The sequence below is a fragment of the Anomaloglossus baeobatrachus genome, chromosome 6 (genome assembly GCF_048569485.1).
Source record: "Anomaloglossus baeobatrachus isolate aAnoBae1 chromosome 6, aAnoBae1.hap1, whole genome shotgun sequence".
In the NCBI taxonomy this organism is placed as follows: domain Eukaryota; kingdom Metazoa; phylum Chordata; class Amphibia; order Anura; family Aromobatidae; genus Anomaloglossus; species Anomaloglossus baeobatrachus.
The window spans coordinates 263,147,555-263,174,387 of record NC_134358.1 but is presented as its reverse complement, the minus strand read 5'-3'; the positions used below and the strand labels follow the sequence as shown (position 1 = coordinate 263,174,387).

Here is a 26,833-nt window from a genome sequence, read left to right as displayed (position 1 = left end):
CTGTCACTCGGGCGACTTGCTGTCACAGTTGGAGGATCCAGCGGTGGCTGCGAGTAACCTGAGGGACAGCTCACCTCAGTTGCTGCATGGAGCTGTCAGGAGCGGCGGTGTTCTTCTGCTGCTCCTGTCACCTTCATGTAGCAGAGCTGGAAGCGACGCGGGACCTCCGTGGATTACGCTGGACATAGATGGGTATTTGGGCCATGATAAATTGATGAACAAGGGTTTTTTTTAGTGTTTATTATTTCAAATAAAGGATTTTTCGTTCTATGTGCTTATTTACTGTAATTTACAGATTAATCATGGAAGGTATCTCGGGGAGATGCCTGCAATGATTAATCTTGGACTTAGTGGCAGCTATGGGATGCCATTAACTCCTTATAACCCCGATTGCCACCGCACCAGGGCAATTCGGGAAGAGTCGGGTAGAGTCCCAGAACTATCGCATCTAATGGATGGGCGGCTGCTGGCTGATATTGTTAGACTGGGGGGCTCCCCATAACATGGAGCTCCCCATCCTGAGAATATCAGCCTTCTGCCGTGTGACTTTACCCTGGTTGGTATTAAAATGGGGGGGACCGTACGTCGTTATTTTTTAATTATTTATTTATTTTTTTACTGCACAGTATAGACCCGCCCACCGGCGGCTGTGATTGGCTGCAGTGAGACAGCTGTCACTCAGCGTGGGGGCGTGTCTCACTGCAACCAATCATAGGGGAAAGCAGGGAATACGAGATTGATTAATGAGCGGCCGGCTTTTTCAAAAGAGGAAAAGCCGCCGGAATTTAGTGAACAGCCGTGCAGCGCCGCGCCGGTGATCGGGGAACGGTAAGTATGAGAGAGGGGGGAGACTGACCAACAGAGTGTGAGAGAGGGACAGACAAGACAGAGAGAGACCAACAGACAAGACAGAGAGATTGACCGACATAGACAGAAAAAGAAACAATGACCGACGTCGTGACTAAAAAGCACAAAATGTACACGGAGCATACAGAGATGCATCCGTTTCACGTTATTGTGCGCACATAAACATTGACTTTCATGGGTTCTGTGTGTGCATGTTCCGTGCAGAAAACGGACATGCTTCCGTGCAAAACGGAAACACATACGGATTACGGACACGGACACACGGACCTTATGGAATAACGCATGTATGACCTCAATGATAGATTAATATTGGTGCATGTTTGTCCATGTCTCCGGTACATACGGAAATGGGACAAACACGCACATGTTTAACGGATGTGTGTTTCAGGCCTAAGGCAGATTACAGAAAATCTATCAGGAGGTGCATGCTGCGCTAATCATATTACTTTGCTGTGAAAATGGGTGAAATGTGAACATGGAAATGTGCTTTGAACATTTAATATATAATTAACTTAATTTCTTCCTATTAAACTTAGTGTTGTGTATTTACACACTAAAACTTGTAGTTGGCAAGGTCTTTACTATAATATCTATTGTATAGATTGGAGTGACCAATCTGTACATGGACAGCTAAACTGTAAACCGTTGCTCACACCACATCACCTTGTAGTACTTGTACAATGAAGTAAAATCAATAGCTGACATCATCAAGAAGGTAATTACACTGTTTCTCAATACTGTGTAGATTAATGAGTACCACCAACCTGGTCTAAGAACATCTACAGTCAATGATCCTTTGCAAGTATTTCAGTATTAACCAAAGGTAAAATAAAATTCTATTTTGTCATGAAAGTTAATTTTTAGCTTGTTTTTGTTCTCACCCATTCTTTTTTATACAGTACATTTAGGACTAAATTAGCAATTTACAGATTTCAATATCAATGTTGGGAGCCTGGGCAGTGTATAGATAATTGGTATTAATGATAAAGGCTCTATTAAAGATATCAAAGTGTCCATAAGGTGACGAAACTTGAATTCTCTCTTTAGACTAATCTCTTTTAGTACAGGTAGAAGAAGCCGCATACAATCATTCTGTATTTCACTGCTGAATATAATTTCATGGTCCTCCGCAAAACAAGGAACAGCATGGTGCATGGAAGAGGTGACTTTGCCATTATTATTTTTGTGCCCTAACAGTAGGTGGATAGCATGGGTAGAGTATTGATTTATGTGTCTCAAAACATATTGTTATAAATCTGAAGTATTACATTTAATGCTTTCTATTGCCAAAGTTGAGGAAGTGTGTTGTCACCAGAACAATCAAAATTAAAAGGAAATTACCTTTGAAAACATTTCACACATACAAACCAAACTCTAAGGTTTATGCAATTCTCTGGTTCTCTATAAAAATTTACAGTGAAGGAAATTATTTTTTGATTCCTTGCTGATTTTGGAAGTTTGCCCACTGACATAGACATAAACAGTTTATAATTTTACGGGTAGGTTAATTTTAACAGTGAGTGATAGAATACCAAAAATAAAATCCAGAAAATCACATTGAATAAATTGCATTTTCAGACAGAAATAAGTATTTGATCCCCAACCAATCATTTACCAAGTCCAAATTTTCCAACAATGATTCCATGTTTGCTGTGGCCACTTTAGCATTCAAGTCTCCCATGATAATGAGTAAGTCCTATTTTGGCGTCTTGTTGATTTCTTCGTGAACTTGATACTAGAATAGTTCATTTTCCTCCTCCTCGGCATTTGTTGTTGGTGTGTAGGCTTGTATAACTGTGACATGGATTGGCACCCCTTGTCATATCATGATGACTCGATCACTGGCTGCATTCTACTTCAGAGGACTTATCTAGGCTTGTACAAGATCGATCTTCATACAGAGCATTCATCCATCAAGTCACCATGGTTCAAGATCAAGCTGAAGGAAGTTAACCTCATAACGACGGCCGTACGACTTAAAGCGGCGGCAAAACAGGGTACTTATTCTGTTCCGCCGCTTTAAAGCGGCGGCCCGAAAAAGCCCTGTAGCGCCCCCCAGCGACCGAAAATCTCGGGGGTTTCAGCTACCGGGGGTAGCTGAGACCCCCCAGATTATGAATCGGGGTGTTTTTTTTGGACCCCGACCATGTGATCGCCGGTATACACCGTATACCGACGAACACATGAAAAAAAAAGAAATGACCGGTAAAACTGATTTCTTTTTCATCTGACATGATCAAACATGTCAGATGAGAAAGAAATCTAAACCCCTAGTGCCCCCAAAGCCCCCGGTACCGGAGAGTCCCCCCACCCCCACCCCTACCCCCACCGGACATCCAAAATGGCGCCGAAGCGCACAGAAAACTGCAGCCGCCGCCCGCTCTGCAGTCATTTCCCTCCGATCTGAAATGATCAAACATTTCAGATCGGAGGGAAATGTCCTCCCCCTTACCCCTCCTCTGGTACACCGGAGATCTCTGGTCCCCGGAGCCCCCTCCGGTCTCCAGAGCCGCCTCCCCCCTCCCCCCTCCCCCCTCCGGAGCGTGGAAAATGGCGGCGCCGCGCGGCCGCATTCATTCTGCTCTTTCTGCCGCATGTGACACGTCACATGCGACAGAAAGGTGCCCCCAAGTCCCCAAGTCCCCAGGTCCCGCTAGGTCACCCCCCGTCACTCCCCCAGCCCCAGCCCCCGGTCATACGTTACCTGTCTGGTGATCCGTCCCGCGATCACGCCGCCTCCTTCTTGAATGCTGGCGGCGCATGCGCAGACAGCGGCTGTCAGCTGGATCCCTGGGACGCTGACGTCGCTGCTGCACAGGCTCTCCACTGTGGACCGGGGGAGAGTGAGTGCAGTAATCAGCAGTCTCTCCATGTGAGGAGTGTGGTCCTCACATGGAGAGCCTGCTGTTCCAGAAAATGGGGGGTACGTTCTGTGAGCGTGCCCCTCATATTCTGGAATGAGGTTACTGCAGGTCACTCTGCCCTAAGTTGGACCGGGGCAGTGTGAGTGCAGTAATTCTCAGATTACTGCACCCACACTGCTCATGGAGAGCTTGCTCTTCCAGAAAATGGGGGATACGTTCCCTGAACGTGCCCTCCATATTCTAGAAGATCCAGAGTCGCCGAGGGACCTCCAAAATGGATTACAGCGACCGGAATTTCTTTATTTTCAATAAATTGGGGAAAGAGGAATGTTTCGGGGAGTGTTTTTTCAAATAAATTTTTTTTTTGTCTTTATTTTTTTCTATTACTTACTGGGTTAGTGATGTCGGGTATCTGTTCAGATGCCGTGACATCACTAACCCCAGGGCTTGATGCCAGGTGACATTACAGCTGGTATCAACCCCATATATTACCCCAACTGCCACCGCACCAGGGCGCGGGATGAGCTGGGGCGAAGCGCCAGGATTGGCGCATCTAATGGATGCGCCACTTCTGGGGCGGCTGCGGCCTGCTATTTTTAGGCTGGGAAGAGTCCAATAACCATGGCTCTTCCCACCCTGAGAATACCAGACCCCAGCTGTCCGCTTCACCTTGGCTGGTGATCTAATTTGGGGGGGACCCCACGTTTTTTTTTTTTTTAAAAAACGCCTGGGGAGCCCTCCAAATTGATCACCAGACAAGGTGAAGCTGCCAGCTGTGGTTTGCAGGCTACAGCTGTCTGCTTTACCCTAGCTGGCTATCAAAAATAGGGGGGACCCCACGTCGTTTATTTTAATTATTAATTTTTTGGGGGGCTAAATACAAGGCTAGGCACCCTTTAGTGCCACATGAAAGACACTAAAGGGCGCCAGCTTAGAATATGCAGGGGGTGGGACGTTATATATGTTTGACATGTATCCATTCATCCATTGTAGCATTTTAGGCTGTGCGCCCATAATCGGGATTTGCAGCGTTTTGGGCGCAAAGTGTGTCCATAGTGTGTCCCTGTGTCCATAACGCTGCATTGTGCAGTAGAAGCACAGTGGAAGGATTTTTAGAAATCCCGTGCCCAATGTGCTTCTTTTCTCCGCAGCATAAACCGACCTGTGGCGCAGCTTCCCGAGCCTCAGCATGTCAATTTATGCTGCGGAGATGAGTGTTCTCTGCAGGTAGCATAGAGCTCCACAGCGGCCTGAACCCAAATCGTGGGCATGGGCAGCTGCGTTCTCCCGTGGACAACACTCACATCTCTGCAGGAGGCTGACACTGTGTACTAGACGCCGTGTCGCTGGATCATGGCCACATAGCCTAAAAGTGAGACATTTGTTGCTACAGCAACATTTTTGTGAAGTACCTGTGGATTCAAAATGCTTACTATACTCCTGAATAAAATCCAGTTTCCAAAATGGAGTCACTTGTGGGGGGTTTCTAATGTATAGGTACCCAAGGGGCCCTGCAAATGTGACATGGTGCCCGCAATTTATTTCAACTTTTCCAGAATTCAAATGGTGCTCCTTCCATTCCAAGCCCTCCCATTTATCCAAACAGAGGTTTTTGGCCACATGTGGGGTATCCCTGTGCTCATAAGACAATGGATAACAACCTGTGGGGTCCACGTTTTGTTGTTGCCTCTTGAAAAAGTGAGAAATTTGATGCTGAAGCAACATTTTTGTGAAAAAAATGAAAATTTTCAATATGGCAACCTAAGCTTATCAAATTCTGTGAAGTATTCGTGGATTCAAACTGCTCACTATACACCTAGATAAAAGCCTTGAGGGGTCTAGTTTCTAAAATGGTGTCACTTGTGAGGGGTTTCTTCTGTTTAGGTACCTTAGCGGACATGTAAATGCAACATGGTGCCCGCAATCTATTTCAGCCAAATTTGCTTTCCAAAATTCAAATATTGCTCCTTCTGTTCCGAGCCCTCCCATTTGTCCAAACAGAGGTTTCTGACCACATGTGGGGTATCGGCGCACTCATAAGAAAGTGGGGAACAAGTTTTGGGGTCCATTTTGTTGTGCTATTTCTTCTAAAAGTGAATAAATTTGGGTTAGAGCAACATTTTTAGGTAAAATTTAATTTTTGCTTTTTTTCATTCCACATTGCTTTTGTTCATGTGAAGCACCTGAAGGGTTAATAAACTTCTTGAATGTGGTTTTGAGTACTTTGGGGGGTGCAGTTTTTAGAATGGTGTCACTTTTGGGTATTTTCTGTCATCTAGGCCTATTGAAGTCACTTCAAATGTGATGTGGTCCCTAAAAAAATGGTTTTGTAAATTTTGATGTAAAAATGAGAAATCGCTGATAAACTTTGAACCCCTCTAACTTCCTAACAAAAAAAAATTTTGTTTCCAAAATTGTGCTGATGTAAAGTAGACATGTGGGAAATGTTATTTATTAACTATTTTGTGTCACAGAAATCTCTGGTTTAACGATATAAAAATTCAAAAGTTGAAAATTGCTAAATTTTCAAAATATTTGCCAATATTCATTTTTTTTCATAAATAAACGCAAAAAATATTGTCCTAAATTTGGTACTAACATGAAGTCCAATATGTGACGAAAAAACAATCTCAGAATCACCGGGATCCGTTGAAGCGTTCCAGAGTTATAACCTCATGAAGTGACACTGGTCAGAAGTGCAAAATTTGGTCTGGTCATTAAGGTGAAAATTAGCTCCGTCACTAAAGGGTTAAACAGTAATCATAATAATAGGAGATATAAATGTTCTGCTGCCAATCTACAATTTTTTATACTTTTTCACTAAAGAGGGTGACCAGGTTCTTAAGGTCCAGTCACACTAAGCAACTTACCAGCGATCCCAACAACGATAGGGATCGCTGGTAAGTTGCTAGGAGGTTGCTGGTGAGATGTCACACTGCGACGCTCCAGCGATCCCACCAGCAACCTGACCTGGCAGGGATCGCTGGAGCTTCGCTATACGAGTTGCTGGTGTGCTCACCAGCAACCAGTGACCAGTCCCCAGTGCCGCGTGGAAGATGCTGCGCTTGGTAACTAAGGTAAATATCGGGTAACCAACCCGATATTTACCTTGGTTACCAGTGCACGGAGCTACACGTGCAGAGAACAGGGAGCAGCGCACACTGAGCGCTGGCTCCCTGCTCTCCTAGTTACAGCACACATCGGGTTAATTACCCGATGTGTGCTGCAGCTAAATGTGCACAAAGCAGGGAGCAGCGCACAATGCTTAGCGCTGGCTCCCTGCTCTCCTAACTACAGCACACATCGGGTTAATTAACCCGATGTGTCCTGCAGCTACATGTGCACAGAGCAGGAGCCGGCACTGACAGTGAGAGCGGCGGAGGCTGGTAACAAAGGTAAATATCAGGTAACCAAGGACAGGGCTTCTTGGTTACCCGATGTTTACATTGGTTACCAGCCTCCGCAGAAGCCGACTCCTGCTGCCTGCACATTTAGTTGTTGCTGTCTCGCTGTCACACACAGCGATCTGTGCTTCACAGCGGGACAGCAACAACTAAAAAATGGCCCAGGACATTCAGCAACAACCAACGACCTCAGAGCAGGGGCCAGGTTGTTGCTGGATGTCACACACAGCAACATCGCTAGCAACGTCACAAAAGTTGTTCGTTAGCAGCGATGTTGCTAGCGATGTTGCTTAGTGTGACGGGGCCTTTAGACTACTATTTGCACAATGGGCAACAGATGTGAGAGATACTTCCCCTACAGTCAAATCTAAAAGTGGTGATAATCAAGAAGAACAAAGTATCACAGGCTATCAAGTGGCCACTATACATAGAATAGTTTGAGAAATTGGTGACTATTCCAAATAAAATAAATTGTAATTGTCCTCTGATATTGTAGTTGGGTTAGGGAGTAAGCAAAGGACTTTACCTACACTACCAGTTAACATTAACTTAAATATGGGCTATACAGGAAATTAAATTTGGTTTCTCTTCATGTATCTAAAGACTTACCTATTTTTTAATCAGTATTGTGTTTCTTGAGTGAATTTATTTTCCACATTTCAGTTTGTATTTTCACATCTTGCAGTATAAAACATTCAAATATTGGTTCAAATAAAGAAATCACAAGGACAGGACTAGATTTACAAATAGACACTGAAGGCATATGCCTATAGGCATTCCAAGGAGAAGGATTCTTGCTAGAGGGTAAATTTCCATATGAACACACACCACTGTGTATTGGTATATACATAATGTATATATTTTATATGGTAATCTCATTTTTGGAGCACTAAAAGAATTAGCAGACACCCAAAGAGGGACAAGTATCTGTAATCTTATAAGAAATGCACCTTAATGTTCTGTTGTATAAGCACTTCACAGGAAAGGGGCAAGTCCAAAGCATTTATGAAGTTTTCGACAGAAAAATAAGTGGAAACTTAAGGTAGGCAGTCATATAAGGTTTTGCCATACTTAGCGGGAAAAAGGGATTTTCATTTTAATCAGCAGCAGCTTTCTTGCCTGCATTCTTGCCTGCATGGTTGTAGCTTGCAGCTGGAAGAAGGGCAAGTACTGTATATTCATATATTGTCAGTGTCGGGATGCTCAGGAGCAGTATCTTTTACAGCCAGCATACAGTCGCTTACAGTTAGTATAAAAACAATATCATTATGCAAATATATATCAAAAAAGAAGCAAAATCCGCAGCACCTTGGTCGAAGAGACTGCCTGTGTATAAGCCACAAAACTCAGCAAATCCGGGACGCATGTCTAATATCAAGGGTACACTAAATGTAAACATACCATAGAACTATGATGACAGCGTCCACATTTATTCCATCAAGAGAAAAAACAGCAGAAACGTTTCGACCAGCAAACGTGATGGAATAAATATGGACTGAACTTTTTCACAAGTGGGACGCTGTCATCTTTGTTCTATGGTATACAAATATATGTCAATGTGATATACTGTATATACTGCAACTATATATACTGTGAAAAACTGAGAGAACTGAGAGGGAATAAATAACCACTATCATAGGTTTGAATGAATTAATTCAAACAGGGTCAGCTCAAATACAATAATATAATCTTTATTCAGTACAAAAGATATCAATTTAAAATACATATAGAGCATAATCCAAGATTACAAGTTTAGGTAAAGACAGGAAAGTAGATAAAAAGTCCAGAGCAAAAGGCAGTCAGGTCTGCACCGTCACCATAGGGGATAAAAGTAAAGCCAGCCCCGGCATGTGGTAGTTAAAGTTAAAGTCCTAGTGGGAATGTACATGTCAGGTAATAAGAGGAGCATAGCTACTTACCCATGGTGAAGCTTAGTCAGACCAACAGCCACCGCACCCCTGCCATGTGCATTCCCACTAGGACTTTAACTACCTTTAACTTTTGTACTGAATAAAGATTATATTATTGTATTTGAGCCGACCCTGTTTGAATTAATTCCTTCAAACCTATGATAGTGGTTATTTATTCCCTCTCAGTTCTCTCAGTTTTTCATATTGCTTATTGAGGGTTGACCATATGTTGTCTCATGATGTATAAGGGGGTCCTATGTGTTCCATCTTGTTTCTTAACTATATATACTATATATATATATATATATATACATATATATATATATATATATATAGTTTTGTGAACAACTGAACAACTGTTTGCCGCTTTCCTGATTTCTTGTCCTTTTGCAAATGTTGTTCATTTTGTTAAACGTTTCGGATCACCAAACAAATTTAAATATTACACAAAGATAGCACCAGTAAACACAAATTGAAGTTTATAAATGAAGGTCTTATTATTAAGTGAAAAAGAAATGTAACAGACCCGCTTTCTATTCACACCTGAGTCACGCTTTTTGACTCATTGTATCACTAATGAGTCACATTTAAGGTATGTGCCCACGATCAGGACTAACTCTGTCTTGGACGCAGCGGGTTCTTACCTACGAGTCGCGGGTCTCCTCCACAGGAGATCGCAGAAGACGGCAGCTGCTTGTACCCCCAATCAAGGTTCAGTGTGCTGCTGTCTTTCACTTTTGTTCTCCCTACGGAGCACACATGCGAATCCGCAGCAAACAATTGACATGCTGCGGCTTGTAAAGCCACACCGAAAGTCAGTGTTTGCTGCGGAAAAAGCAAGCACAGTGGGCACATGATTTCAAGAAATCCCATCTACTATGTTTGTACAGTACGCTACATCCAAAATGCTGCAAACACTGATCGTGGGCATGCACTGTAATGGATGTGTTGAGTTATTTAGAGGACACCAAATTTACTCAGTTATGCAACCTGTACATGGACTACTTTACATTGCATCAAAGAGTCATATCCTGAGTGTTGTACCATGAAAATATATAATAAAATATTTATAAATATACGAGGGGTGTACTTTCTTTTGTGTTATACTGACCACTGAGAGCTCGGGCTTGGTCAGGCAGGTTTTCTCATAAGACTTGCAGCCACTTTGATGACATGGACTCTGTCAGTGCCTAGCATAGGTTAAATTTCTTAAAATTCAGCCAGACATGAAGATAGTTTGTTTATAGATGAGGGATAAGCCCTCATTGTTCCTATAAGACTCTTAGGAGTCTAGTGTTAAGGCCCCGTCACACACAACGAGATCACTAACAAGATCGTTGCTGTGTCACAGTTTCAGTGATGCAGCAACGATCTCGCCAGCGATCTCATTATGTGTGACACCTACCAGCGATCAGGCCCCTGCTGTGAGATCGCTAGTCATTGCCAAATGATCCAGACCATTTTCTTCAAAGGCGATGTCCTGCTGGGCAGGACACATCACTGTGTTTGATGCTATGTGACAGAGTCCCAATGACTGGCGAGATCGTTATACAGGTCGCTACTGCGACCTGTATCATTACTGTGTCATTGGTAAGGCCTGACTGTTTGACATCTCACCAGTGACCTCCCAGTGACTTATCAGCGATCCTTATCAGGTCGTATAGTTGCCGGGATCGCTGATAAGTCATTGTGTGTGACTGGGCCTTTGCAGTTCTTGTTGACTCATGTATTTGCCTTGGCTAATGAAGGTCAGACACCCAGACAAATCAATTATGTGAACTTCACATTGTATTACTAAGTGAATTGCTAGATGTGATGTAACTTACCTGTCTCTCCCTCATCTCTGGATATTTTGTATAGGGCTTGAAATCTATCCAATAAGAGCCTAGTCTTATACACCAATCGTTAAGACCCCAATGGTCTGCATGGAGAGCTCATGGGTATAAGAAGGAGGACTGTCCATTGCCCAGGGAGACTCTTGCTACATGCTACCAATCTAGGATCTGCGGATCCGATTGGCAAGCCATAACCGAACCTGGATTGTAATACTATATGGACTTCAGCATCGAATGCAAGGATTTGGCTGAGATATCAAAGACTACCTAAGGAAGGAATCCAGCTTGGGGAAATCCAATCACCTGACTACAGGCTTTGCGGTCTTCAGACAGCTTCCTAAATTTCATTCTTGGTGGGTGCCCGCCGAAAGCGGGGTGCTGCTGGTATAGAGTAAGTAGCCCTGGAAGCTCTTAGGCACGGACATTCTAATACCTGGTGAGCCAGCGGAAGGGTGAGAAACTGTTTCCGGTTACATTTTGTGGTTTTGCTGGTTATGTGATATGTGCCGTTAATTGTTTGGGGATCCAATAAAGTCTTAATATTGTGATTCCCTCATCCTGTGTTGTCTGAGTAGTGTTCCGCCCATGGTTAAGGAGGTTGGGCATTCAGTTGGGACAAGCCCTGGGCCATGCTGTCTTTGTAAAGGTGGCTGGGCCAGCGGACGAGAGCACCCACTGACCCCCGTGTCTCCACAGCTATCATATCACATGGTATAACACAGTCAATCAGGAATGACTGTTGTAGCCATACATACAAGTAGGAACAAGGAAACCCAACAGTCTTTTTGTGGTGAATCTGGATAGTGAAAGGACATCAGAGCTCACAGTTTTTCTGCAGAGGTGGAGAGAGGAAGCCATAAAACACTGAAGAAACTGTAAAGATAAGGTGTGAGAGAACAACAGTGATAAAGATTAGGTTGTGAAGAAAAGAGATTAATAGAGATGTAATTAATAGGAAGAGAAAAAGGAGAGTAGATTACATGTATAAGGCAGGGCCAGTAAGAGTTACGTAGAAGGCTGCAGCTGCGTACATTATCAGTGTGGTTATCGTATGGCAGCTGATACAATTCAGTCACATTTTTCATTATTTACAGACGCAAACCAGCTAACATTTCTTAGTGGCTTCTTTTTGGGAAGAAGGGATTGTGTTCTAAAAAGTACAGTCAATTTAATCTACTTGTGTGTGCTTCATAATATGTGCATGTCAAAAACAGTACGACTGATTTTTCACACACCAGTTTTATTCCTGTGATTGCCTCCCAAAGTTTGCAGGCCACAAGCATTATTACTTAGTTTATGCACCTCTGATTTGTTTGTCTAATTTCATAAATTATTTGTTATTTACCATATTCATCACATGGTGAAACTGGCTTGGCAATATGATTTCCCAAGGTCATTATGTGTTTGTAGATACCAAACATGTATAGTTTTACTTTTATTTATTTGCCCAAATAAAAAGTTGCACTATTTATGCTTATTTCTAGTAGCATTCTCATTTTTGGAATCTGGGGCTGTGTGATGGTTTATTTTTTGTGTCTTGAGCTGACATTTTTAATAACACCATTTTTGGGTAGATGTGATGTTTTGATCGTCTGTTATTGCATTTTTTTTGCAATGTTGCGGTGACCAAAAAAAATTTAATTTTGGCGTTTTGATTTTTTTCTTGCTAAGTCCTTTACTGATCAGATTAATTTATTTTATATCTTATATTGGGCATTTTTGAACCCAGCAATACCAGATATGTGTATTTTTTAATTGTTTTATTTTCAATAGGGTAGAAGGGGGGGGGTGATTTGAACTTTTGTGTTTTTTTTATCTTTTTCTGATTTTTTAAAAACTTTTTTTTTTATTTTTTATTGATTTTATTAGTCCCCTTAGGGGGCTTGAAGCTCACACTGTCCGATCGCTTCTGATGTTCAGCATAAGCTCTATACAGCAGAAACACTGATCTCCTGTGAATGGCAGCGCTCAGCTGGCATTCACAGGAACATTGCCATGACAGCAGCAAGAGTCATCAGATGACCCCTGGCATAGGGTGATGGCGGCGGGGAATTGCGCGCTCTCCACTGCTGTGCGTTAAATCCCACTGTCAGAGATTGACAGTGGAATTTAACAAATTATCAGGGGTGAGAGGAGCTAGCAGTAGAGAGAGGCACTAGAGGCAGAGGGAAGAGCTAGAGGCAGGGGAGGAGCTAGAGGTAGAGGGAGGAGCTAGAGGCAGAGGGAGGAGCTAAAGTCATAGGGAGCAGCTAGAGGCAGAAAGAGGAGCTAGAGGTAGAAGGAGGAGCTAGAGAAAGAGGGAGGATCTAGAGGTAGAGGGAGGAGTTAGAGACAGAGGCAGGAGCTAAAGGCATAGGAAGCAGTTAGAGGCACAAAGAGGAGCTAGAGGTAGAAGGAGGAGCTAGAGAAAGAGGGAGAATCTAGAGGTAGAGGGAGGCGCTAGAGGCAGAGCTCCTCCCCCTCTTCCTTCTTCTATCTACATAGAATCTCATCAGTAACAGCTGCCATCTCCTATGTCAGTAATAGGAAAATCTTCACTATATAGAGATTTTATCTCAGAATTAAGAATTTGGATAACAACTGATCAATGCTGGCAGAGAAAGAAGCAAATTTGTCTGATAAGATATATTGTAAAGTTGTTTATTTTCATGTGTACAATTGATTTATGAAATAAAAATTAAAGTGACAATCATTCTTTAAGTTTGCATATATTATAGATATTTAGATAGAAATATACTACAAAAACAATTAGAAACATAGGTAACATATTTTTAGTTTTTCCACTTTAAATGTCTCAAAAAATGTTAGATTTTAACATATGTTCATAGTTTTATTCAGTAACGTCAAGGAAATAAGTTAATATTTACTGACATTACAATAAGAATGGCTTCACATTCATTATTGAAATGACCCTTTTTGCTCTGGTAAAATGTTGGGTATTTTATAATTAGAAAAAAAAGCAAGGTTCAGAGTAATTTCAAAGAAATGTAAAATATATTAAGTAAAAAGCATACAGTGACTTATATTAGTGTGAGCGTATGATTGTGAACTTCAAAACCATATGAAATACCAAGAACAGATGAAAGACGGCTCTGTCTAAGGCACAAAGAACAGTGGAAATTTGCAGATCCAGCTTTTTTCCCCTTTATTTAAATTTCACACTTCAAATTAAATACAGTATTAAATGGAGTTATAGAATGACTCAAATACTAAGCAGCGCACAGAGTTACAACGTACTCAATGTTATGAAATAGACTCTGGGATTTCCATTATTATTATTATTATTATTATTATTGATATTACTATGATTACTTACATATAATCTGCCTCAGTCCTTCTCTCACTTATTTTTGTGGTGTAAAATTCACATCTGCATTCATGAAGTGCATGGTTATTTATGGTTACTAAAGTGGACAAACTCTGCAGTAAATGATTTATATGGGAGCAGGTCAAACACAAGGACATATATACCATAGAGCAAGCCCATATGAATGCTGTGAAGCCCCAATTTGGTCTTAATTCAAATTAACTGATAGAGAAAACCTATAGAAGAAGCACCATACTTTACATTAGCATAAAATATCTGATAGATAGGATTTAAAGGGGTTGTCTATTTTGATTCCACATGTTTCCACCAGGTAAAATAATAAAAACTATACTCACCTCTCGTACCGGCACCCTTTTAGCAGTGTCCAGGATTACGGTGTCGGGGCTCATATGAAGTTGTGATGTTACGCGAGCCCCGCATCCAATCAGCACCGGCTTTCTTTGGGCCAAAAGAGTTAATCAACAGGAAGTGAGGGCAGCCGTAGTGCTTGCTTCATGTTGATTGGCTGTTTGGTCCAAATGTGGGGAGAAGGAATCCAGCACTGATTGGATGCGGGGTTTGTGTGACATCCCAACCTCTGGAAGAGCACTGGTATGGGAGGTAAGTGTAGACTTTATTATTTTATGTGGGAGAAGCATGTAGAATAATAGTGGACAACCCCTTTAATAAGATGCCGAGTTGACATAAGAATAAAAAATGCATGATATAATGTCAAGCACTTCAGAGTATTATGGTGATCCTGGTACTAATGCATATAATGTGGCATATCATTCTTCTTGGACATGAGCAACAAGAGCAGAAAATATCATTCATGTAGTGCAAATGGAAAAATCCAATTGACTAGGTATGTTTCATCCAAGGAAAAATACAGCTTTATTCATCATGTGATTCAAACACTAGCATGATGGAGATCTTGGATTGATCATTATTCGATGACGTAACATTTAAGCTTTAGTGCCTCCCTTCAGTTACCCAGGATCCTGTTTAAAATTGCTATATGTATTCTTTTGATTGCATTTTGTTTGAAAACATATCTTTTCAAACATATTTTCTTAATCTTTTGAGTAGTCTGATGAAGGTTCCTTTATCTGAAATATTGCTTATAAGATATAAATGATTTCATATGGTGTACTTTCTTGGGATATAGAAAGCAAAATGTAACCTTTTGGAAGTAAACTAGTGTATGCAGTGCTGTTTTACTGGTTTCTCGGATATGCTAGTATCTGGATTAAAGTTGGTAATGCACCTGAATATGTACTTCCATTCACAAACTAATCAATGACGGTTGTGAATATGTTGAATGGTGTGCAAAAAGCAAAAAGAAAGAAAAAAAATCTCCCGCAATCTTGATGATAGAAACTCAATGTAAAATTAAAAGATCACATAAATTCATAAATTATAAAGTTAAAAATAGGAAAAATACACTGTGTGCAGAATTATTAGGCAAATGAGTATGTTGATCACATGATAATTTTTATACATGTTGTCCTACTCAAAGCTGTATAGACTTGTGTGGCAACTACCAATTAAGTAAATCAGGTGATGTGCATCTCTGTAATGAGGAGGGGTGTGGTGTAATGACATCAACACCCTATATAAGGTGTGCTTAATTATTTGGCAAAGTGGGTCAGAAGAGAGATTTGATGGGCTCTGAAAAGTCCAAAATTGTGAAATGTCTTGCAGAGGGATGCAGCAGTCTTGAAATTGCCAAACTTTTGAAGCGTGATCGCTGAACAATGAAGTGTTTCATGGCAAATAGCCAACAGGGTTGCAAGAAGCATGTTGGGCAAAAAAGGCGCACAATAACTGCCCATGAATTGAGGAAAATCAAGCGTGAAGCTGCCAAGATGCCATTTGCTACCAGTTTGCCCATATTTCAGAGCTGCAACGTTACTGGAGTATCAAAAAGCACAAGGTGTGCCATACTCAGAGACATGGCCAAGGTATGAAAGGCTGAAAAACCACCACCTTTGAACAAGAAACATAAGATCAAATGTCAAGACTGGGCCAAGAAATATCTTAAGACTGATTTTTCAAAGGTTTTATGGACTGTTGAAATGAGAGTGACTCGTGATGGGCCAGTTGGATGGGCTAGAGGCTGGATCAGTAAAGGGCAGAGTGCTCCACTCCGACTCAGACGCCAGCAAGGTGGAGGTGGGGTACTGATATGGGTTGGTATCATCAAAGATGAACTTGTGGGACCTTTTCGGGTTGAGGTTGGAGTAAAGCTCAACTCCCAGACCTACTGCCAGTTTCTGGAAGACAACTTCTTCAAGCAGTGGTTCAGGAAGAAGTCGGTATCATTCAAGAAAAACATGATTTTCATGCAGGACAATGCTCCATCACATGCATCCAACTACTCCACAGCGTGGCTGGCCAGTAAAGTTCTAAAAGATTAAAAAATAATGACATGACTCCCTTGTTCACCTGATCTGAACCCCATAGAAAACCTGTGGTCCCTCATAAAATGTAAGGTCTACAGGGAGGGAAAACAGTACACCTCTTGGAACAGTGTCTGGGAGGCTGTGGTGGCTGCTGCACGCAATATTGATCGTAAACAGATCAAGCAACTGACAGAATCTATGGATGGTAGGCTGTTGAGTGTCATCATAAAGAAAGGTGGCTATATTGGGCACTAATTTTTTGGGGTTTTGTTTTTGCATGTTAGAAATGTTTATTTCTAAATTGTGTGCAGTTATATTGGTTTACCTTGTGAAAATAAACAAGTGAGATGGGAATATATTTGGTTTTTATCAAGTTGCCTAATAATTCTGCATAGTAATAGTTACCTGCATAAACAGATATCCTCCTAAGATAGCCAAATCTAAAAAAAAAACACTCCAACTTCAAAAAATATTAAGCTTTGATATTTAGGAGTCTTTTGGGTTGATTGAGAACATAGTTGTTGATCAATAATAAAAAAATCCTCTAAAATACAACTTGCCTAATAATTTTGCACACAATGTACAAAACCAAGCAGTAGACACAGTCTACACATTTCGAGCACGCAGGAAATGTTCATGATATGTGTGCTTAAAACGTGTAGACTTTCTTTTTTCTTTTTGCATACTATTTGTCAAGCCAGCTAGCCGGACTGGACTTTCCGAGCAATGCCTGCAGCAGTTTTTTTCTTGAAATGGTGAGCTGATAGTTTTTTTGAACTTTTTTTGTTTTTAATATGTTGAATGGTTTAACATAAATTGTGATGAAAATACATTGCAGAGTATTTTTTTTTAAATAATAAAATCAGGATTGTCTTTCCCTTGACCAATTAGATTCTCTACTTGAAAAAGGAATTGTACTTTCAACGAACTTGCATAAAAAATAGTACTAAGAATTATAAGAACCGTTGTAATGTAAATGCATTTTCACACGTATCAAACACTTCTTCTATTGCCCCCATCCTCCATGCCCTCCGGTCATATGAACTTATTATTCAGTGGGAAATATCAGTTTTAGTCCATATTATTCTGAGGAGACTGAATGCAAGTGTAATCCATGGAGAAGTGAGGTGGAAGGAGCAGCAGGGAAGAGATCTCTGTAACAAGTGTTTTATCTCACAGCAGAGGTTGATTGAAATCAACAAAGCTCAGCTCTGCTGCACAATGTCCTCCATGCTGCTACAGCTTGTCTCTGTGAGGTAAAAATTGACCAAAGAGCAGACATTGTCCTCTTTGTGCTGAAATCGTTGCCACTCATCTACTCCCTCCAGCTGTAGATTGCAAGTTACAGAGCGTTGAGAGGGAAACTGTTCAGAATGCAGCTCAGCTCTGCTGTATAATTTCCTCCACTGCTACAGCTTGTCTCTGTGAGCTAAAATTGACTGAGGAGCAAACATTGTACTCTTTGTGCTAAACTTGCAAGTTACAGAATTTGGAGAGGAGAAAACTGGTGTGAATCTCTGCAACAAAATTGTATTACATCACATGCAAACATAATTCAGATCCACACAGCTCAGCTCTGCTGTATAATGCTGCAGCAGCGTGTCTATGTAAACTAAAAAGTGAATGAGGAGCAGGTACTCATCTGTGCTGCCCTGATTTTTGGAGAAATAACTGAAGCTAGTCTTCTCCCCAAGCAACGAGTGAATTGCAAATTAAAGATAGAGCAGGGTGAAGGGAAAATGGTGAGAATGCAAGATAAAAGTCATTTAGTGTACAAAAATGAGGTTATTCATCATGAACATACACAAGACCATTTATTTTGAAAAGTTACTTGAAAGCACAGTTACGCTTTAATTTCATGTAACAGTATGGATACATTTACTGAATAATAAATATAGATTGGTCCACCATTTTTATTTTCCATAATTCATAAATAATCACCGGGGTCATAAAATTGGTAGTCACCTACCTGTCTGGCTCTGCTTCCGTCTTTCATGGTCTGCTCCGTCTGTCTGTGCTAGTCCACACCCGGTTAATATTTTAACTCAGCTCGAATTTCTGCTGATGTCATCATCCAAGGGCTTCATAAGTCAGCTATGGTGTCTGCGTGATGCCCGATTATTCAGATAGTAGTGCATACTTCTTTCATGTGCTCTCCATGTGTGAAGCCACACTTCTAACTTAACTCTGCAAAAAAAAGCGTGGGAGACTGGCTGGGAATCCACAGTTACATAGACTCAAAAAAACTTGATGGCCATGTTGTATCAACCAAGTGTCTATATATTTTTTCAACTGCTTCTGAGTGATATCCAGTAACTAGTTTATACTACCTGCTAATACCTACTATTCCTGGTGCTGTCCTCATCTTTAATTTTGCTGAATAAATGTACCCGATAGTCAGCTCATTTATTTTACTTTGGTGCTGTCTACACCCTCAACTTTGCAATCAAGGTACCTGATGATAACCAACGTATCTGTGCTATTTCTAATGCTGCTCAATATATCTCTTAACCAACTCATTTCTGATATTCCCGGTGCAATCTGCGTGTTCAACTCTGCTGAATCAAGATTTCTTATTACCACCTTGTCTCTTATTCCTGAGCCCATAGCAAAAACTGTAGCCCAGAACTGATCAGATAGTGCATGTTAAAGTAAAACGGACCAAAAAAGACCAAACTAGCACACAGTGACACATTTCTCAGATGTATAGATGAAACTGAGACAAATCAGAGAAAAAATGTGTAAGGGAAGAGTTCACTCTGCTAGTTTTTGTTGTTTTTTTTATTTTAAAGCTAGGCAATAAAAAGTAGGCCAGGTTATGATTTATGAAGAAAGGAATAAAAAAGTATATATGAAAAAAATAAGCTGTCGCATTATAAAATGACAAAGAAAAAGTTTAAATAAATTTCCCTTTTCACCTGTATAAGGGAGCACAAACTAAAGTGATAGTCACACTGAATGAAGTAAAAAAATATGGAAAACATAGTCAAGTAATCTAATTTAAGCATAAAGTAAACTAAAACTTATTCTTCACATTCTACATTCTACATACATGTTCAAATATAGCTTTCAACCAGTTTCCACAATGTCGAGAGGAGAATAAGCTGGTGCCACAGTCTCCTGGCAGAGTCTTTTCTACTGTGAGTATAAGTCATCCTTGATTTACTAAACATCTGCTATCAAGGGAGAGTTAGGATACCACCAATACCTTGAAGATGCCTGATTTCCACAAGTTTTACTTTAATGTCCATGGGCACCTTTACTGCGCCAGCAAAGGCCAAATCTTTTAAATATTGTTTGTTCTTCTTTGAATGTCCATATTAATAACAGTTTCTGGATTTGGGACCAGCAAAAGTTTCCAATGTGACCAGGTAATTGTCGTAAGGCATAAGATGTAAAAAACTAGTCTTATTGTAATGTTATTGTTATTTCAAAAAAGAGAACGAGCAACAACATAACGGATTAGTAGAATCAGAGAATGAATATTATTAAAAGGTTTAAATACTATCCAAAACACGTTAAACATATATTATAGACGTAAAATAAAAATAACAGAATTTGTATCTCCTATTATGTACACCATAGTCTTCTTACAGCAAATATATTTGAAATAATTTTCATTACAAATTTCAAAAACAAAGATTTATTTCACAATTTTTTCTTATCACTTCCAGGTCCTGACAATACTAGTAAAACATTCTGCTTAACTTCAATACATTGATCTCTCCGTAGAAGCTGAGAGGCCGATTTATCAAGAATGGCATTATGAATATTAGTCTTTATGTGTAACAGGAGACGAGAATGGCACAGGAACCTATAAGCTGATGCTAAGATTAGATACCCTGGGCTGTCCCTTATCCCGATGGTAGACCTGAAGGTGATCGGGGTTGAGCCTCCAACGTGACCCTGCCTCCTAACCTGGTCCTGATAACTCTGTAGTCACCACCCAGGGGACTGACCAGGATGGAGATCCCAAAAACCCACCAACACAAAATGACAGATGGGGGAAAACAAAAACTCACACACACAGACACACACCAAAACCTGTGCCAGGGATAACAAGGATGCACGAGTAAGGATGAGCAGGCCCGGCATCAGCACCCGGCAAACCGGGTCAAATGCCGGGGCCCTGGGCTGCCGGGGGGGCCCACTCGCGGTGGCAGGGGGGCTCGGTGCCTGCGATGTCACCAACTTCCCCCCGCCGAGGATCGCACTTTCAATTGTATCGGCATCGCAGTTGCGCGCGCTCCCTCTCTCACCATTCTCCCCGTTGTGTCTGACACTGTCGGTGTCCTGAGCCTCTGACAGCTCAGCAGCAGAGCGCAGTGACATCATCACTGCGCGCCTGCTGATAAGACATAGCGACAGCGGTGAACGCACCGAGGAGACTGGAGCAGCGGGGGAACGAGCAATAGTGAGTATTTATGTAATTGTGGTGGCCAGACGACTATGGGGGTGCATTAAATAATATGGGGTTATGTACTACATGGAGGTGCCTAATGCTATCAGGGTCTGCACTGTGCTATATAGCTGCTGTATACTACATGAGGATGCCTAATGCTATCTGGGTCTGCACTGTGCTATAGAGGGGCTATATACTACATGAGGATGCCTAATGCTCTCTGGTTCTGCACTGTGCTATATAGGGGCTGTATACTACATGAGGATGCCTAATACTATCTGGGTCTGTACTGTGCTATATAGGTGTTTTGTACTACATGGAGGTGCCTATCTGGATCTGCTCTGTGCTATATGTTGGCTGTATACTACATGAAGGTCCATAATGCAATCTGGGTCAGCACTGTGCTATATGGCGGCTGTATCCTACATGAAGGTGCCCAATGCTATGTCAGTCTGCACTGTGCTATATGGCGGCTGTATACTACATGAGGGTGCCTAATGCTATCTAGGTCTGCATTGTGCTGTATGGCGGCTGTATACTACATGAGGGTGCCTAATACTATGTGGGTCTGCATTGTGCTATATGCAGCCTGTATACTACATGAAGGTGCCTAATGCTATCTGGGTCTGCATTGTGCTATATGGGGGCTGTATACTACATGAGGATGCCTAATGCTATATGGGTCTGCATTGTGCTATATGGTGGCTGCTTAATGTTATATGGGGGTTGCATAGTGCCATATGGGGGCTGCATAGAGAACTATAGGGGCTTTATAACACTATATGGAGGAATATGGAGGCTGCATACTATACTACTATACCTCCAGAGTTGTATGTCACTTCCACCCCAGTGCTGTATACCCCCTCAGAGCTGTGTATACCCCCAGAGCTGCATGTCACCTCCCCACCTCAGAGCTGTTTGTCCCCCCCACCCCAGAGCCACTGCCCCCCTCTAGAGCTGTATGCCCCCCTCTGGAGCTGTATGGCCCCCATTGCTGTATACCTCTTTCCTCGGTAATATGTATGCCCCCCAGTAATGTGTATGTCCCCAGCCTCTCTTGTGATGTATATACAGCAGTGTTAGTGTTCTCTGTGTGGCCATGTCTCTGCTCCTGGGCTAGGTTCCAACTGAGTTGAATATCCACCAACTGCTCCAGGAAGCAGAGGGATTTTATAAGGCCAGAAATAATCACATGGCCGAGAGCTGAGAGACTGCTGCAGCACAAAAATGAGTTTAACTATTAATTCCCCACAGGAAATTAACACTGTTCAAATGTGCATGGAGAAAAATGGTGATAGAGAGCTCTGGCCCCGTGCTTGTTAAGACACCTGTGACATTATGTTGGAGTAAGATGCACCATATTCATCAAGAGGCCCATGCGCTTGAATTTGATGCTTCTACAAGCTGAAGTCCACTGGAGAAAGAAATAAACTCAGCATAGACGTTTCTTTTATAATGTATATCACTTTGGTGTCATATATTATATTGAATTTGCAGTGTCATGGTTGGTCACACCTCTTCCATAAGAGTCATCCAATTTTTAAAATGTTAGAGCACTTGGAGAAAAAAAACATTTTTGCTCAACTATCTATTCTGCAAAAAAAATCCCATTTGTAAGCGTTTTACCCCATATTTCTGATGTAAACTATTTGAAGAATTAAGCCCTGCACATTCTGCATTATGCATTGAAGTATTTAGTGCGATACACAGGGTGATGGTAAGGCTTTCATTTTTTCATCTATGTGTTGGAGTCAAGGAAAGAGCAATAGTTTTGATTGCATGATAAATGCGGATACATGTCTTCATAAGTGCTTTCTCTAAGCGGTAGGCATAGAAATGTAAAAAAGGCTGAAGGCATACATGGGGTTAATAAGTAATGCAACAGTAAAAATAATATAGTGATGGTGGGGTGCTCACCTTTTGGAATTTTTTCATATGGGTACAAGTCCACTGAGTATTTAAACAAATATAAGATCCAGCCCCTTTACATGTCCCACAGCCGGATGTCAGTTAGTTTTTTGGACCCCCATCCACAAACATCCTTTGGATCATGTGCTATCTGTGACCTTCCAGGTATTTCAATGAACACTGCTCCCAAAAGCCTAAGACTTCTTTTAAAGGGAATCTGTCAGCAGGTTTCTGCTATGTAATCTGAGGTCATCAAAACACTGTTATAAACTGAATTCAATAATGTGTCACTTACCAAGCTGGGAGCGATTGCTTACTTATAATGAAGATTTTCTCTTTGTGACATTATCATTGCACTGTCTAGGTATCATGTGCCTGCTAGACCGACCATGCCCCAGCAGTGATAAGCAGCTCACTGTCAGTATACAATACACATAGAGAGCAGTAGTGTGGGCGTGGTTAGCTCTCTGAAGTCAGCTACATTTAAAAACTCTATGTCAGAACCACTGCACCCAGTAATCTAAGTGATATATTGTTTGAATCAAGATCTCTTTGCCTACATCATGCTGCTCTCAAATGAAGTAGCAAAAAGCTGCTGACAGATTCCATTTAATTACTGCTGGATCCCACATGCCCTTTGAACTTGTAGACTTTTAGCTTGGGATAGACAAGTTAAATAAATATTAGATTCAAGGTCTTACCAGAGAAAGTTTGCCTTGTCATAGCTGTTGGGTACACATAAATTTACCAATTTGTGCGCTAACTCCTTTCATTTAATAAGTATGTTTTATGTAGCAGTAATGTAGTCCAAAGATTCCTCATTCAATATTTGCATACATCTTATTTAATGCAGAGTGATGCTGTATTATTTTGCTGAAATATTGTACAGTTCTAGCAGCTTGCACCTGTTCACACATCCTTTCTTCTATTAGGAGGTCATGTCAGTTGTTTTTTTATGTGTGGCTGGAGGTGGAGCAATGACTGATACTGTAATTGTGCATTGTAAAATTGTGGAATAAGTGGTCTGAAAGATAAATATGTCCGAAATTGATAGAAAAATGAAACTGTATAAGTGCAAATGTAAATTATGACTTTATTGTTCATTATCTGTCGCTGTGTTTTTGTTTTACAGACAAAAGTGTTGAAAAAAATTAAAACCCAGAACAAAGAAGTCAATGTCCAGTCAAATTTAAAGGTAGGAATCACAACTTTTTTCTATATTTCATTTAATTGTCCTGTTTGAGGTCATTTGTTAAGTGGAGTGCTCATTTGATAAGTGGGCTCATTTTATAAGTGGTGTGCTCATGTGATAAGTGGGCTCATTTGATAAGTGGGGTGTTCATTTGCTAATTGGGGTCATTTGATAAGTGGTGTGCTCATTTGATAAGTGGGCTCATTTGATGTGTGGGGTGTTCATTTGCTAATTGGGGTCATTTGATAAGTGGTGTGCTCATTTGATAAATGTTATTTGCTAAGTGGGATGATTTGATAAGTCGGGTGCTCATTTAATAAGTGGGGTCATTTGATAAGTGGAGTCATTTGATAAGTGGGGTACTCATTTGATAAGTAAGGTGCTCATTTGATAACTGTTTGTCGTTTGATAAGTGGGGGTCATCATTTGATAAACGTTGTCATTTGATAAGTGGGGTCGTCATTTGATAAGTGGGGTGCTCATTTGATAAATGGGGTGCTCATTTGATATGTAAGGTGCTCATTTGATAAATATTGTCGTTTGATAAGTCGGGTCATCATTTGTTAAACGTTGTAATTTATCATTTCTAAGTGTTCGCTTAGAAATTATATCAGCACTTGTGTGTGACCTAATTGTATTTATTCTGTATAAACTATTGTGGGTGTTTTAATCTTATTCCATACAAATAACTACTACATTTCTATTGTGCCTCCCAATCTATAGTGGTGCACCTCCGTGCTGCTGTGTGGTTTCGTCCTTCTTCGGCGTCTATGATTGGGTTGTGCACATGCTCGGGAGGCAGGGGGACACATCCCTGTTCCCAAGCATGCGCGATTGACTCTGATGCTGTGGCTGTATGATGATACTCCTGCGGCTAGCAGCGCAGGCAACGCTGAACTCATGTTATTGGTTGGACCATGTGACCACAGTCACCTGGTTAAAAGCTCCTGCAACTTCACTTCTAATCATCCCCTTGATAAAGTGAACTAATGCAAACGTGAACCGTACGTTGGGGTCTCTCCTCAGGTTACCCTGTGCCATCACCGTGACTACCACTAAGGTAAATTTACATTATAGGCTATGGTTCATATGCTCTGATATAAATACCGTTTTTTTGTGTTGAATCTGCTTCTATATTTCTGGGACATTTATTCCCTGGTGGCACATAGGAGTAATCTTTATGGGGTATTTTTTTGGGTTTCCCCCCTCCTGTGTCACCAGTGATATTACCACTAGTGATGAGCGAGTACTAAAAAGCTCGGGTGCTCGAAGCTCGGGCCGAGCCTCCCAAGATACTCGTGTACTCGGCCCGAGCAACGAGCCCAATGTTATCCTATGGGAGACCCGAGTATTTTTGTGAAATGACCACCGGCAGCATGTAGAAACCCTAAAAATGGCACAAAAGTCTCCGAAGAGTGCTCAAATGACATGGCAACAGCATGGGGAAGACCCCTTGAAGCATTTATCACTCAAAAGTCACAGCTGTGAACAATTTTGTCCGCGTTTTACGCCAATTTTACGGACTCACCAGAAAACCTTCCAAAATGACACCAAAATGAATTTTCATGGCGGAAATGTTAAGGGCACATACCCAATAGTGAGATAGAGCTAATGTATGTTACTTTTTGAGATCAATACATGAAAGATTTTACGTAAAACATTGTGTGGCACTCCGATGTCCCTGAGAAGAGACGTACATAAAGGCCTCTGAGTCTAATGTGCCCATTTTGAGGAAGTGAGTCTTTGTAGTATTTTCCTTTGCCAGGGCAGTCCAAAATTTTGAGGTTCACCAATGACCCTGCATACAGACGTGCATGAGGGCCTGTAAACCTGAAGTGCCCATTGGAAGGAAGTGGGTCTTTTGTAGTATAGCCCTTAGGCAGGGCAGCCAAAAATTGGGAGGCTCCACGTTGTCCCTGGATAGAGACGTGCATGAGGGCCTGTAAACCTGAAGTGCCCATTGGAAGGAAGTGGGTCTTTTGTAGTATAGCCCTTAGGCAGGGCAGCCAAAAATTGGGAGGCTCCACGTTGTCCCTGGATAGAGACGTGCATGAGGGCCTGTAAACCTGAAGTGCCCATTGGAAGGAAGTGGGTCTTTTGTAGTATAGCCCTTAGGCAGGGCAGCCAAAAATTGGGAGACTCCACGTTGTCCCTGGATAGAGACGTGCATGAGGGCCTGTAAACCTGAAGTGCCCATTGGAAGGAAGTGGATCTATTGTAGTATAGCCCTTAAGCAGGGCAGCCAAAAATTGTGAGGCTCCACGTTGTCCCTGGATAGAGACGTGCATGTGGGCCTGTAAACCTGAAGTGCCCATTGGAAGGAAGTGGGTCTATTGTAGTATAGCCCTTAGGCAGGACAGCCAAAAATTGGGAGGCTCCACGTTGTCCCTGGATAGAGACGTGCATGAGGGCCTGTAAACCTGAAGTGCCCATTGGAAGGAAGTGGGTCTATTGTAGTATAGCCCTTTGGCAGGGCAGCCAAAAATTGGGAGGCTCCACGTTGTCCCTGGATAGAGACGTGCATGAGGGCCTGTAAACCTGAAGTGCCCATTGGAAGGAAGTGGGTTTATTGTAGTATAGCCCTTAGGCAGGGCAGCCAAAAATTGGGAGGCTCCACGTTGTCCCTGGATAGAGACGTGCATGAGGGCCTGTAAACCTGAAGTGCCCATTGGAAGGAAGTGGGTCTTTTGTAGTATAGCCCTTAGGCAGGGCAGCCAAAAATTGGGAGGCTCCACGTTG

The 26,833-nt window shown here is 41.6% G+C and overlaps 1 protein-coding gene across 1 annotated transcript in view; it reads left to right on the top strand.

The window, feature by feature from the left end:
- Positions 1–26,833, top strand: part of CDH20 (cadherin 20) — a 759,598-nt gene that overhangs the window by 155,137 nt on the left and 577,628 nt on the right. Inside the window, exon 2 of the mRNA XM_075314847.1 lies at positions 24,035–24,097. The gene's annotated coding sequence lies outside the window, so the exon portion shown is untranslated. The remainder of the gene's footprint in view (positions 1–24,034; positions 24,098–26,833) is intronic.